Raw genomic sequence first — 16417 nt, 5'->3', positions numbered from 1 at the left:
GCTTTGTGTGGCTGTAGGAAATCACATTGTTAGTTGTGCAAGGTGTGAGGCCTGCACAAGTAATGAGTCCACATTGAGCCTCTCACTGGGCACCAAGCACCCCATTGCAGCACTTGACTCTATCAGAGTAGTGGGCAGTGGAGCAGAGCAGTCCAAGGCCAACTCAGGCGAGGCAGTGTGGACTAGTAATCAATATTTTTTGGCATGAAATAGCACTCAAAAATGTTTGTCCAGTCTGTGCGTTTTCTGTGAAAAATTAAAAATACATTTGGTATACATACTTTACTAAATACTACACAGCAATTTACAAATATATACATAAAGTAGGTGAAAGTACCTTTGGTAACATTTTGAATTCACATTTGACCTCTAATGGGCCATGATCCCCACCTGAAATATAGCAGGGCTATTGGCTCTGTCAAGGGGGTCACCACATTAGAAGACCAGTAACCACATATTGACAATCACCATTCTGTCACTGAAATCAGTAATCATGTTTTACATGCAAAAGTTTTGTTAATGCATCATTGCATTGCAAAGTTATCAAAAATTGCTATCCGCAATAAATTTAAATGCAACATCTTCAATCCACATAACATTTAGCCAACATAACATGCAGCAATAGGACCAATCTATAGAGATCACTGCAAGCCCAGGCAGTAGAACAAAAGTTCAAGCCTTAGAAATGCTTTGAAAACAAAAGTAAAAGCCTCCCCAGGTCATGCATTCTTTAAACTAGAAGACATAGGGTTAATTTAGTGAGTTACTTCTGGTGGGCTGCTCTACCTCCTGCAGCCCGACAACATCCATTTTTGGTACCCCTACTCTCCAGGAGCCACTACAAATCCAAATTGTCAGTGTTTCCATGCCCTGCAGAGCATAATGAGGCACTCCCTTGGAGTGTGAAGTTTTTTTAATCTGCTTTAATTACTTGCACGCAGCCTTGCACTGTGCCCCTTTTTCTTCTCTCTTTTAAAAAAACCTGTGGGCCTGATTTATGAAAAGTTAGCACCACCTTAGCGCCATTTTTGACGCAAAAGTGGTTCAAACTTACAAAATATAGTTATATTTGTAAGTTTGTGCTGCTTTTGCATACAAAAATGATGTAAAAGCAGCACTAACGTTTCATAACTCAGGCCCTGAGTGTCTAGTGGGCATGGACACCTGATATCTAAAAAAAAAAGAAAGAATGAAAATGATGCTTTCTGTAAGAAATTGGGCTACTGATTGAGGTGAGTAAAGCAACCACAGTCCTTGCCAGTGAAATCACAAGTGAACCCTAAATTAACCTGTGCTCAACCTTTGGGTAACTTGACACAGAGCAGTCAGGCTCAACCCAGAGGCAATGTGAAAAGTATATGTGCAACACTTCAAACAGTAACCATGTGAAAACACCATATAAGATGTATCCCACACCAAATTACAAAAATAAAGTGGTGATTTTAATGCATAAAACAAGAACAAGAGAGAAAATAAGCTATTGGTAGAACCACAGATATGCAAGTTTTAAAGATTTCAGTGAAAATAGTGCCAAAAAGCTCAAAGCACCAATTGTGGATAGCTGGTTGCACTGTACCAGGACAAAGTCAAAGTTCAAACAGATCATGATGGAGAGCGGGCCTGTTACAGGTACCCAGTTAGGCCTGCTAATCACAAGTACCTTAAATCCTGGTTGCTAAGCAAAGTCAAGTGTCAAGGATGCATCAACCAGCTAAGGCAATGTGAGGTCCTGGTCACAGATGTGTTGCACAGCATAGATTCTGGGGGCTGCGAGGCTTCAATACAAGGTCCTGCATCATCACCAAGAATGCTGTTGACAAAGGAGTTTGCAATGCAAAGTCTTGCGTCGAGGATGTGTTGTGCACCAGCTGGTTTCAAAGAAGTTGAGAGGATTACAATGCAGAGTTCTGCAACATTATCGAGGGACTTGCGGTGCAAGGGCCTGCATCGAGTATGCTTCACGCAGCGGAGGTTCAGATGCGGCTGTGGTGGCGATGCAACATCATGGTGATAGGAAAGTCCACTCAGCAGAGGCACTGTGTCGGTTATGTGGCGCAGCAGAAGAGATGCGCTGGTTCCTCTTGGTTCACAGAAGGGGCTGGCAGAGCACCATCAGGCCCACTTTCAAGGGTCTATGACTAGGTTGGCACTACTTGGCAGGGTGAGACTCACACCAGAAGTGCCCAGATGCTGGTTACAAAAGACTATCCCTTGGAGTCACTCTGGTGTTCCTGGGTACAGGTTGCAGGTCCAATCCTTCTCACCCAGGTAAAAGGGCAGCAGGTCAGCACCTCAGGGCAGCAGTCCACAGGTCAGCTGTCCAGTAAAGTGGCAGTCCGTTCAGCAGCACAGCAATCCTTCTTCCTGGCAGAGTCTTCCACAGGTCCAGAATTGTACTTAAGTGTTAGTGTCTGAAAGAAGGAAGTTTTAGGCCTGGCAACAGGTTAATGTTGCTAGGTCGAAATGGCAGTTCAAAACTGCACAACCAGGCTGCAATGGTAGGCCTCGGACATGTTGAAAGGGCTACTTAAGTGGGTGGTACAATCAGTGCTGCATGACCACTAGTAGTATTTAACTTCCAGGCCTGGGCACAACTTTACTAGGGACTTAGAGTAAATTAAATATGGCAATTGGGGCTAAGCCAATTCTACCATATTTAAAGAAGAGAGCACAATCCCTTTAGCACTAGTTAGAATAGGCAAACTGTGCAGAGTCCTAAAAAGCCAAGGAAAACTGATTTAGAAAATAGGAGGGTGAAGGCAAAAGGTTAGAGGATGATCCTGCGGTGAGGGTGTTAGAAATGGGGCCTTTGGTTAGCAGTCAGGTTACACCCTGTTCAAGCAAGGACCCTCACTCTAGTCAGGGCAAAGGAGAACCACACCTGGTTAACCCCCACAGCTCCCCTTGGTAACTTGGCATGAGCAGGCAGGCTTAACTCAGAGAGCAATGTGTAAGGTATTTGTACCAACACACACAGTAATACAGTGAAAACAATACAAAATGGACACCACACCAGTTTAGAAAATAAGGCAATATTTGTCTAAATCAAACAAGATCAAAACAACAAAAATCCAACATAGACAAGTTAAAATATGAATTTTCAAAAGAATAGGAGTCTTATATCAAAGAAAACAATGGAAACGATGATTTTGCACAAAGTTCCTGGTTAGCGTAATAAATGCGTCAATTCCTTCCTTGCAAGAGAGGCTGTCCATCATTTCTTCTCTGGTCGGGTCGACGATGCATCATTTTTCTCCCTCACAAGAGAGTGATGCGTCGATTTCCAGACAGAGCACCATGAATCCGCGCAGGTTCATGATGACTTTGATGCCCAGGAACGACGCGTAGAAAATCCTGTCACACAGTGTTAGAAAACTGTGGTGTGTGGGGTTTGCATTGTTATCAGCAACTGCAAGCGGATGCATCGATCTCCTAGCCGCAGTGCAGGTGGAGCGCTGATTTTAGCCAGAGGCGTGTCGTTTATCAGCCGCTTTGCAGATGGTGTGTCAAAAACCTCCCCGCATGGCGTTCTGTGCATGGATTTTCCACTTTTGTTGTGCCAACTTCACCTTTCAAGGGTCAAGGGACTGGATAGGGCATCACTTGGCAGGACGGGAGTCTCAGCAGAGAGTCCAGGTGCTGGCAGAGGAAGTCTTTGATGGCCCTGAAACTTCAAAACAGGAGGAAAGCTCAGTTCAAGCTCTTAGAGATTCTTCACAAGCAGGAATATACCACAAAGCCCTGTCTTTGTCACCTTTCACAGGCAGAAGTAGCAATGGCAGGATAGCTCAACAAAGCACAGTAACATGCAGGGACAGCACTTCTCCTCAGCTCTTCAGCTCTTCTCCTTGTCAGAGGTTCCTCTTGAATCCAGAAGTGATCTAATTTTCAGGGGTTTTGGGCCCAATAGTTATACCCCTTTCTGCCTTTGAAGTAGGCATACTTCAAATGAAAGTCTCTGTTGTTCATAAGATCCAGCCTTGCCCAGGCCAGGCCCCAGACACACCCCAGGGGTTTAGACTACATTGTGAGAGGGCAGGCACAGCCCGTTCAGGTGTAAATGACCACTCCTCCCTCCACTCTAGCACAGATAGCTAATCAGGATATGCAGGCTAAACCCCAGCTCCTTTTGTCTCACTGTCTAGAGAGGATTCACAAACAGCCCAACTGTCAAAATGACCCAGACAGGTAATCCCCCATCAGGCAGAGTCACAGAATGGTTTAATCAAGAAAACGCCTATTTTCTAAAAGTAGCATTTTTAAACTGACAATCTAAAAACCAACTTCACTAAAAGATGTATTTTTAAATTGTGAGTTATGAAACCCCAAACTCCATATTTCTAACCGCTCTCAAAGGGAATCTGCATTTTAAAGTTATTTAAAGGCAGCCTCCATGTTAACCTATGAGAGAGATAGGCCTTGGAATGGCGAAGACTGAATTTAGCAATATTTCACTGTGAGAACATGTAACACACATCAGTACATGTCTCACCTTTAACATGCACTGCACCCTGCCCATGTGGCTACCTAGGGCCTACCTTAGGGGTGCCTTACATGTATGAGAAGGGAAGGTTTAGGTCTGGCAAGTGCAGTGGCAGGTCCGAGCCGTGTTTACAGGGCTACTTAGGTGGGTGGCACAACCAGTGCTGCAGGCCCACTAGTAGCATTTGATTTACAGGCCCAGAGCACCTATAGTGTACTTTACTAGGGACTTACTAGTAAATCAAATATGCCAATCATGGATATACCAATCAACCATACACTTTACACAGATAGCATATGCACCTTAGCACTGTTTAGCAGTGATAAAGTGCCCCGAGTCCTAAAGCCAACAAAAACAGGTCAGAAAAAATGTGAGGAAAGAGGTAAAACGCTTAGGATGACCCTGCAAAAAGGGCCATTTCCAACAGAGGGCCAAGTGCATCACTTCTTATGTTGGGGGTAACCTGGGGAGCCCACTCTTGGCTACCTCAGCCAGCTCCCCACTGAGCTGGCACTGCTGTTTTCTGGTGCAGAAACAGGCAGCTCCATTCTCACTGTCTGCTTCATACGGACAGGGTGTTGGTCTGCAGTTGCTGCCTCACCCCCCAGACGTAGTGTAATGCTATCTTTATTTAACCACCGGCTCCATCTTGACCACTGACTCCATTTTGTGCATAGCTTAGCTTCAAACATCGACACATTGGTGGCTCAGGTATTTTTCTGGGCACAACTTGTTAACCTGTTTTTGCTCTTCTCACCAGGGAAAGGAATAAAAGATAGTTGAGCAATGAAAATAAGCGGGTACCTGGCTGAGAATGTTTATGATAGAGCAGGGTACAGCTAGGTCTTGGAAATATACAGTGAGATTTGGCCAGTCTGATGTGTGTTTTCTCAACACTGACCTGACATAGCCAACATGTGAATTTCACAACTTACTCAAAGGGAGGGGTGTTTCTAGAACCTTCCTGTTAAGATTGTTTAAAGTACATAAGGTGGGGAAGCTTGACAACTGGGAGAAGAAGGAACTCCTCTGGGAACGGACGCCTTGCCCAGAAAATAAACCCCATTGCGGGTAGTCTCCCTCCTGTTTTGGTTGACCAGATTTCCATGGCCTGAAGTTGGCAGACAAAGGGATAAAGTCGGTGTCAAGCCCCATGGTGATGCATTTTTTATTCTAATTTTTAGCTTTGCAGTGTGCATGCATGAATATGTAGTCACTATATATACATATGATATTCAGTGTTGAAGTATAGCATTTTCATTGTTTCTGTGATCATTATCATTATACTGCTGTGATTATTTTTAGAATTGCACATGTGTTGCTGCATTTGAAATAAAAGCTCACGTTATTTTTTTATGAAACTTGGGAAGTGCCTTAATGAATTCATTACTCAGACTAAGAGTGCTGCATTCTTTGCATTCCTTTCATTTCATTTCCTCTCAGTCTGAAGCAGAGCAGAACACATAGGCAAGAGGTGTGGGGGCTAGGTCAATATCAGTGGATCGGTGTAGTGGCCACCCCCCATCCTCCCTTCATGTTGGAACACAGGGATGTCTCAGCACCCTGGGAGATAGGGGCTCGACAGAGCCTTTCTAAGATGGGAGGGAGCCCAACATACATCCACTCCTCCTAGAATGTTTTCTATGCATATTGCATCATCCCCTGGGGGCTTGCCCCTCACCAGCGGAAATCTCTCAAACCACACTCCTGTGGGGATTTTGGGCACTTTTCAAAATGGGCAAACTTGGAAGGTGGAAATCTCAGGCCCACTGGGCCAAGGTTTTAATTCTTGGGCTCATTTTACTCCTAGTGGCAAGATATAGCCACCAGGAGCAGAGGCAGCAGGCCTCTTGTCCTCCAGTGGGCAAGCTTTACACGGATTTGGTTTTACTGGTCCCTGCATCAGCTTTTCTCCTTTGCCTCTTCTTCTCTTCTTTGGTGCTACTCTTTTCCTTCAGGGTCCAGATCTTTTCCATTTGGTCCTCAGGGGTTGTAAGGGAGCAGCCTCACTGGCCCAGAGACCAACTTGTTCTGGAGCCTGCTGCAGGCAGGGTCCTTAGTCCAACAGGGACTTGTCCTTCCTGCTGTCCTAGGTGTTGCTAGCATCCAATTCCAGGGTCAATCCTCTGCCCCGCCTTATGAGTGGCGGCGTAAAGTTCTAGTTGCCAGGCACACCAGGTCAATTCTAGGATGCCACATCAACCATCATCCCCTTTCCCAAAATGTCTGGAGAGCATGCTGGAGAATCCAGGATGGCACCATCAAGTGGTCTACATGCACACCTCCCCTGGGGGCCTAAGCTGACATGTGTGCCAGGGACTTTCCAACCAAAACTTCAAAGGGAAGTCCCTCCTGTGTTAGCTCTGGAATTCTGGGCATCTTCATTGTTCTGTGGGCCTGGGCTGTCCCAACCATGGTACAGTGTGACATCTAATTTCCAGATGCAGGTTTTCCACCCCACCGCTTACTCCTCAGGAGCCGAGTGAAGCACTGATAATTGCTCATTTTGTGTAAGAAGACTTTGTTCCCTCTGCTAGGGAGCAGAGTAACTAACTTGGCCCAGTAGGGTGACAAAAGGTCTGGAGTCTGGTGTTGAGCTGGACATAAAAAATTTGACAAAACTCAGTGTGCATATTCCTCCCAAGTTTGATACCTCACCAGACCTTGAAGGTCTAAGGGGTGTGAACCTGCAATTTAAGGCAGATTTCCCCCTACTTATATGATACAGTGCAGATAATCCAGTAAAGCTGACTGGCCCATCTTTGAGTGTCCTCTAATATTATTAGGTCTACCACAGGTCAACATCTATCCCTGCAGAGTCTCTTCTGTGGCAGGCAACCTGTGCACAGTCATCAGGCTGCACAATGGTAGTCTCACATGTGTAGCCCGCACATATCTGTACATGCATATTCACCCATGATCACGTCTATCAGCTCAGTGCCTCTTATTTTAGGAATATTGCAGCAGTCTTACCTTACAAAGCAGACACTGGTATTAAATATGTTCAGTCCAAATACTATGTGATTACATTGGATGTGACTCGAGTAGTGAGACTCATCCACAGGGAAAGTCCTAAAATCTGGTAATCAAAAAGTGAAAACTCCTTGCAGATTACATGGGCAGAACCCATCTCTCTACAGTAGCTTTGTAAAAAAAAAAAAACGAATGCACTGTCAGCCGTGTGTCAGGTAGGTGTTACATGAGCAGTCCATGAGCTTTCCTTAGCATCCACCCTTGTGTTGTTACACAAACCCATATTTATAAAGACTTGCTAACATGGGTTTGAGCAAAAATGTTATGCCTACCTGAATCTGGCATAACAACGAGAAATATTGTTATATCTCCTTGCGTTTACGTTTTGCAAGCACACACATGCTTGCTCACTGTCCTTGCAATATCTTTTGTGGATAAAAAAACTTAAATGGAGATTGGAGCACCCTCTTACTCATCTGAACTTACCATTGGCTTTAGTCCAACGTCGCTGTAATTTACGTGTTTCTCATTGACCAGCACATTGTCAGCTTTCACTTTCTGCTTGCTGCTGCTTCCACTGCTTTGCCGTTCTGCCACCCCTGCCATCGGGTGGATTCTGGACCAAGTACTCCTTCTAGTCAGTGGCCATGGGCTACTGACCAGTGTCCTTCCACTGACTACTGTACACTTCAGGGTCTTTTTTTTTTATATATACGAGCGAGCATGACAACTGCATTCCCACCCTCCTCCAACCCTTTGTTATGTTTTCACTTCTGTTTGCCTATTTTTTCCATGAGAAATCCCCTGCTACGAAGTGGAGGCGGTGGGGAAACTTATTCTGATCATCGATAGTGCCAAAAACCTACACAACTGTAATTCCACCCACAACTTTTATCCTTGGGGGCAAAAACGTGAGAAAAATCATTGTTGGCCAACAAGTTGATTGGTAGGCTCTGAAGGCCTCCTGACGTTCTCAATGCTCACTCATAGAGTAAACTTGCTTCTTTACCTGACTATGCTGTGAAAGTAAAACAGATGAACAAACATGTCAGTGTTAATTTCCCACGATTTGAGTGCTCTTTCAGCTTTGGTCATTCTATGTTGGAGCAAGCTATGTTACTTAGAAGATTGTGGTCATAAAAGAAAGCCACAACGTGTCTGGCACAGGTGTTAGAGGGGCGACTGGGGAAACCCAAACCACAGTCGTTGCGTTTACGATGCCAGGAGCCGATATCAGGTGTCCTGCTGCCCTGTTGGTGGCATAGCATGCTTCCTTTCACCATAGAAAATGTGCCCAGTGCCCCGTGGTGGTTTTCACGCTCCAGTTACTGCCATGGATGGGTGTGCTAGCGTCTCAGTCCTTAATAAGTAAACTTACAAGGTGATGCGTATAGGTCGATGAACCTTTTGATTCGCATGGAGTATCCTAGCTATAACGTGACCAATGTACACAGTAATCAATGCACAAATTCAATATCATTAGACAAAGCATTAATCAATTAATCAGAAAAAACAATTTAAACATCACACTATGACCCTTCAGCCATGAATAACCACACCTCAATAGACGTTTTAGTAGTTTTATTGCGCTTTTAGTTACAATACTAAGTCATGAGGTAAATTCAAAACTCAGTTGCATTTAATAAAACGGCATTAATTAGTTAGAAGACGCCAAGAACACAATCTAATCAAGGCTTGCATCATGGTATATTCTAAAGCATTAACACAAGTCAATAAGAAGATCAAACACAATAACTCAATCCCAGTCATATGTTGAGCAGACTTGTCCGTCAATCATTTGTCTCTGTCAAACCTGTCAAATCGTCATGTAAAGGAACCTCATCTAACCCAGATTAGCATCAGCATGTGGGACTTCATGCAAAACAATTTAGGAACAAGAATTTAGAAAAACATCTAGAATAAGAATACTATTGAGACAGCTCAGTTAGTACCTAGAAAGGAAAAGCACAAAAATACAATTCAGTCAAATTGTCATATCTGCCTATCCACGGTATGGGTCAGCAACAGAATCAGTCTTCGTCCTCAGATCATCAGTCGATCAGCATCACACCAGACTCTCAGTCAGAGAATATGAGCCCAATGACAGTATCTCAAATCACCTTTACGATCTCACAGTCTCGCTTCCCTAGCATGTGAATCTTTTTACCTGTCACGTAGTTATATCAATGTTACCCAGACTGTACCCCAATTTCCAATTGGTCAATTAATCACAAGTTATGACTCTATCCAATAGTTTTACTACTCCAAATCTATGAATTCTAATATTTCACAGTTCACATGTCGTTGATTGGTTCGCCTTGCGATGTTCTTATCATCCGGCTCCTCAGATATCAAACATGTTGCATCTTCTCCTCCAGTCAGTGTCTTCGTTGTTCGAGTCCTCGGAAAGTACATCTCATACATGTTATACACAAAAACAATACATTACTTATAGCTTTGTCTCCTGTCCATCGGTTTTCATGCAAAACATCGACTAAACATTCTACTAAAACAATGAGAAGATCATGTTAGTTCATTTTGTCAGCATTTTCATTGAACGTTAAGAAATACAGCTTCTGCATGAGGCCTTGCAACACTAGGCCAAGACTCTCGCTAAGTTAAGGCCTACAATTAATAAAAATCATAGGTGATATCTCTTAATATGACATATTACTACATTATTCCAATATATTTTCAATATTTTGTGTATGGTAATCATTTATTTAGTACAATTCGTAAAAACTGGTAGCCATTCTCCGAGGTCTCAATTTCAAACGTACACCTTATAATTTCTAAACTATTCATTTTCTACTAAATTCATTATTCAAAATACATAAACATTCATAAATCATTTCTATTTAAAACATTTGCGTTGACAATCTCTCCTCTGATGACTAAATATGTAATCCTACTACTTTCCCCCTGCAAATTTTATAGCTCGATTTCTTCAACATTTTGCCTACTTCTCGAATTTTCTCTAAAGATACTTTCCCTGTTTCGTTCTTCCCTCCCCTGATTATTTCTGGACCTTTTCAATTTAATCTTTTGACACAATTTACATAACCCCCATAATCATAATAGACAAGTATCACAATTAATATTCCCTGTATTATTTTTAGTAGCACCCCATTCCAGATTTTACTAAGCCAGTTTCTCACTGAAGCAAATCCTTTGTCAACTTTTTCCCCAAGCATGTAGTTCTTTCAATTCCTTCAAATCACTACTTGAGTTAGTCTGGTTAGAAAGTAAGTCTCTTATCTCTTTACTGTTATTTGGAATGTATGAGCAGCAATGCCTAGAGTTAATAATTTTACAGACTCCGCCATCCTTCGCTAGAAGAATGTCTAAAGCAAGATGATTTTGAAGAGTCATAGCTCTCACCGCAGCCAATTCAGTATTTATCAGGAGTATTGCACCTGTAAAATTTGTCAGCATGTTATCTACAATAGTAGGCAACTTTCGAATCTTGATCGAGTTCAGGATGACTCCCAGTGAAGGAATCACTGCACCAAATATCACTATCGCAGAAGAGGACTCCCTCCTTTGTCTCTTATGATGTAATTCAGTCAATTTCGGAAACTTTTCAAATCCTCCATCTGATAAATCTTTGGAAAATACTATCCCCAAATAACATATCCCGTACCCTCCTCTTGGAAGACGATAATAACCGTTAAGTCCACAAATATTATAAATCCCCGGAATTGCAGCGTCCTGACCATTCAACATAAAAGTCCATTTACTCTGAAACAGAAACACATGCCTACATTCACTCGTTCCCACAAATAAAGTGTCAGTGTGTGACCTTAGCCTATATATACAAAGCTTCCCTACGTGCAATGCATCCAAAGCTAATTTCCCTTGTGCCTTAAATGCAGTGTAAGCATAATTATTCTTGTAAGTCCTTTTCTCTAAGCCTTTTTCTAATTTTTCTTTTAATGCTTTTCTCCTATTGTCAGTATGACGTAAGAAGCTCTTCTCTAAAGGTGTAAGCAAGTATGTCAAGTTATTCTTGTGAGCATAGGCTGTCCCAAACGTTAGTGCTGGATCAAAGAATCCTCTAACCAATACTATGTCATGATCCGTAGCTACTCTACTCAAATACCTAATAATAGGCACTAATAAAAACACTACATCGTGATTGGAGTAAAAATATTGGATATACTCCTAATCATAAAACCTTGTTACTAGCAGACTACAAGTTATTTCATAAGTTAATGGAAGACTATGGTAGGTAACTCCTTCCTTAACTGATGAAGGAATTTGCATACATACAAAGCAATCCCTTGCATCCATCATCTCAACATACTCACTCAATAAGTGATAGAAAATGTTAGAAGAAAGTTCTCCTTGAGCATTAGTATAGTCATGCAAATACTTCTCATCTAACGTAAACTTCTCCAAAGCTGTTAGTGTAGGAGTCTCAAAAGCAGATGTATGGTTGGCTCCTTTCGCGTCAAGAAAAGACATACCCACAATCAACACTGTAAACAAAATCCCACACATAATTGCCAAACCAATACTCCCGTATTTACAGCACCTATCATTTCTAACCTGCTTATAAAAAAAGTTAGTCATGATCTGTGTAGAATCAGAAAGCAGAAGTAACTTAAGGAAAACATGCAGCAAAAATCAAAAATAGACAGTTTCTTCTTTCAGCAAATCAGTTTCACTTCCAGGAACCCCTTTCATTGTCAAAATCGATTAACAGCTTGTCACATCCAGTTTTTCAAATGTCAAATCAGGTTATCAATGTTTTTTTCTGGTTTACTTACAACAGTCTATTTTTCCAAAGATATTTTTCAGATTATTTCAACAGCTCAGCTCCTAGATCATCTTTCAGGTTACCTCAAAGTACTGATTTGGAACTTCCCTATCAAAACAAAAAGACATAAACTTCTGTTGCCATTCGTTTGTGTTTGCATACGCCAATTCAGGACCTGCGTATCTTTGACTTGCTATTCTCTTTCTCTTCAACTTTTGATCACTGCTCAACTCTCCTTCACTCAATTCTTCTTTTCTCGTTGTATCTACTTCTTCCTCTATTGTTTGAGCTATAACCACTTCCTTTCTTTTCTCTACTTGCAGTTCTGGCCAATTATCTCCCTTTCTCGTTCCTTCTGTCAATATTCTCTTCAGGATTGGACTCTTCTCTTTTTTTCTCTCTTTGGGGTTTTCTCTTGATGGACCTGCAACAGGCTCAGGTGTAGTCGGATCGCTTTGACTTTGATCCAGCTCAACTCCCTCCCCCTCTGGGTCTAGCTCTTGCTCTATTTGTTTCTCAGGTTCATCTACTTCTGAGAGAACCCCTGCTGTGCTAAGCTCTCCATCTGCGTCAGTTGAGACAGATTCTCCAACACCCTTCTGAAGCTCTTCACTTTCATCTCTTACAGAGGTGATGGAACCATCTTCCACAAGTTCTGGTTCGTCTTCAGGTTCTCTTTGTTCTTTCTCTGGTTCTGGTGCTGCAACTTGCTTCGCAGTTGTTGGTGCTCTCTACAACACTTCTTCATGATCCATTGGACATGCCACTTTCTTTGTGTGACTCGCCTGAATCCAATTCGGGATTCCTGCACACTTCATTGCTGTTGTAGTCATCAAGATCACCTGGTAAGGCCCTCTCCAACGTGGCTCCAAACACGTCTTACGAACATGTTTTCAGACAACTACCCAGTCACCGGCTCTCAGGTTGTGCCCTATATCGTGTATTGATGGCAGCGTAGTGGCCTCCACCTGCTGAGAGAAAGAGCGAACCACATCAGCCAAACCCTTGCAGTAATCCAACACCATATCATCTGTAATATTGACAAGTGCTTTGGTTGGAACTGCTGCCAACCTCATTGCTCTGCCCAGGAGGATCTCGTGGAGCGACAATCCTGTCTTCCTGTCAGGTGTATTTCTCATTGACATTAACACCAAAGGCAATGCGTCTGGCCATTTCAAATTCGTAGCTGCACACATTTTCGCAATTCTCAATTTCAAAGTACCATTCATCTGCTCCACTAGTCTGATGCTTCAGGGCAGTAGCTACAATGCAACTTCTGCTCAATGTTTAGTGCTGCACACAAACATTGAATCACCTTGTTATTGAAGTGCGTTCCCCTATCTGATTTTAAAGAGATGGGAAATCCGAAACGTGGTATCAACTCTCTAAGCAATAGCTTTGCTACAGTGAGGCTATCCTTCCTTCTTGTGGGGTACGGTTCAATCTAGTGACTAAAAATGCACACAATCACCAACGCATATTTCAAACCTCTAGATGCAGCCATCTCAATGAAATCCAATTGCATTCTGCTGAATGGACCTCCTGCTCTTCCAATGTGGCTCAAATTCACCACGGTCCCTTTCCCCGCATTTAGTTGCTGACAAATGACACAGCGATGGCATACTGCTTCAGCTGCCTGCCTAAACTTGGGTTAAACCAATCAATTTTGAACAGACGAGCCATGGCATCCCTCCCAATGTGTGCCTGACCATGATAGTATCTTGCCATTTGTTACAAAAACATTTTGGCAAAACCACCTGACCTTCTTCGGATACCCATATCTCATCCTGCCTTTGAACACATTTCATCTTAATCCAGAAACGCTTCTCTTTCTTGTCAACATTACTCTGCAAAGTTTTCAATTCTACTAATGTATCGATCACCCTCAATGCAAAACTCGCATATGTAGTGTCTTCTTCAGATAACAACTCCCACTTGTCCTTGAACAATATACAGTTCAATGTGCAAAACCTTGTGTCTTGATCCGCATATCCATTTCCCAGTGACACGTAGTCTTGTGATTTTAGAAGTGCACTGCATTTCATCACGCAATCTCTTCAGGCAATTGTATTGCGTACAGCAACTCTTTTATCCTCTCACCATTTTTCACGTGTGAGCCAGTAGAGGTCAAGAAACCTCTCTGTGACCACAATTGACCAAAATCATGAGCAATTCAATATTGGCTATCTGTATAGATAGTGACTCTCAGTCTGGCAGAAACATGGCATGTAACAGAATAATGAGTGCACTGTTCGAAATATGGAGGGCATTCAAACACCTCTCACAGGCATTCAATAACATAGAAGCAGAGGCCCTCATGCATCATCATCGGGCTATGCTCCACGTCAGGCTGGCACTGCAATGTCTGACGGGGTCCTACATGGGACCATCTAGCCATAAAAATTGTATGGATCTCGGTACCAAAAATCTCATGTTACTAAGAAACAACTGGAGAGATACAAAATAAAATTGGTTTGGGTACCTCTTCAATGTAAAAGAATGTTTAATAAACGAGCAAGGACTTGGTGAAGGCTAAACACACAGGGAAAGTGAGGGGGAAATAATGATCCCACACTTTGCATACTCAAAGGCTAAAGCACAATGACTTTAACCACTACAAAAAGTCAACATGTTTCACACCTAAAAATAGTCCAAAAAGGATCCACTCGTGCTTCATCGGGACTAGAACAAAAATCTTTCCCCAGAACATCAAATGTGTGAATGCAATCTATTAATTCAAAAAGTATATGTAAAGCAAAAAAAGGAGAACATTTCTTTTTACTCACTATAGTTCTGTGTATACTAGCACAAAACTACCGGAAAACCTGTGAAGACAAAAAACATGTATGCTAAAATAATTGTTGATCATCTTGCAGACACAATGTAAAATAAAAGATGACATGTACATAACTGGAAGTGCAATACTACAACAACACTCTACTCAGTATTATTGGCACAATAAAATAAATGCTTACCAGCCATAGTCAGAAGAAGACCTCCCAAAGAGGACATATGTCAAAAATCATTCAGGGTATCTATAATGGTGTATTAAAAGAAAAACTCATCCAAGTTTAATAATCATGAAACAGAAAGATCCTGTAAAGGTATGTCGTAGCAATGTACTTTTGCAAAGACAATTGTGGATACTGTCACTATCATATAACAAGAACTATATAAATGTACCTGCTAGTTCTATCCATAAATAGGACATTTATGTTGCAAGCAGGGAAAAAAGAAAAAGAAAAAAGGACACATAGTAAAGTAGCCCTCCATTCAAATCCTATGCAAAACACTGTGAAATATGGAACTGAACAAATACAATGGGGTTTAGAAGACTAGAAGACTAATGACAAATATCATGAGAACTCCTAAGAAAAACCAGGCCTGAAATTAGCAGGGACGCCGTTACCATTGTAAAGGAGATTATCAATAAGAATGTAATTATCCAATTTTAAACAAACCTCATGAAACAAGGAAAAAATAAGGATTACTGGGGTGCCGTAACAGTCAACAGCGTGGTGCACTTCTTGGCCGCGTTCCCGAACTTCAAGAACTGAGCGGGAGCCCGAAGCGGTACAAGAGGAGATGGCTGTTCGGACAATCAGCCAATCAGATAGGCCAGCCGGGACTTCCCGGTTATGCCCTCTGACTCTGTGTAGAAAGAAGAGAATACGGACACGAAAATACGTGTCTGCCTTCCCAAATGAAAATGTGACTATGAAGCAACCCGGAAGTGATATGCTCGTTAACTGCTATGTAAGGCGTTATAGGTCAGCCTCCATAAGTGATAAAGACTAAGAAAAGACAACTTCTATACCAAAGAAAAGAGGGAGAAAAGACGAACACGATAATGCGTGTTTGTTCTAAAAATAAAAATGCTAATACAAATATAAATACAAATGATGGAATGTCCAAAGTAAGGATGCAACGCACTAGTGTGCTCCCAGGAATCTGATATGAAGGAACACGGGAAAAAAACTAGGTATCTTGGTGTTCCAAGTCATAAGGGAATAAAGAATGCAGGCAGCTACTAAATTGTGTCCACTGAGTCCATCCTCAAATAAAATGGACCAAAAGGAAAGTCCAAAAATAAATAAATATATATATATATATATAATATAAAAATAAAAAGGAAACAAAGAAATGAAAAGAAGGACTGTGGTTAAACTCACCTCTAGTCCACAAAAAAATAAATCGAA

The sequence above is a fragment of the Pleurodeles waltl genome, chromosome 3_1 (genome assembly GCF_031143425.1).
Source record: "Pleurodeles waltl isolate 20211129_DDA chromosome 3_1, aPleWal1.hap1.20221129, whole genome shotgun sequence".
Classification (NCBI taxonomy): domain Eukaryota; kingdom Metazoa; phylum Chordata; class Amphibia; order Caudata; family Salamandridae; genus Pleurodeles; species Pleurodeles waltl.
This window is presented reverse-complemented; position numbering follows the sequence as displayed.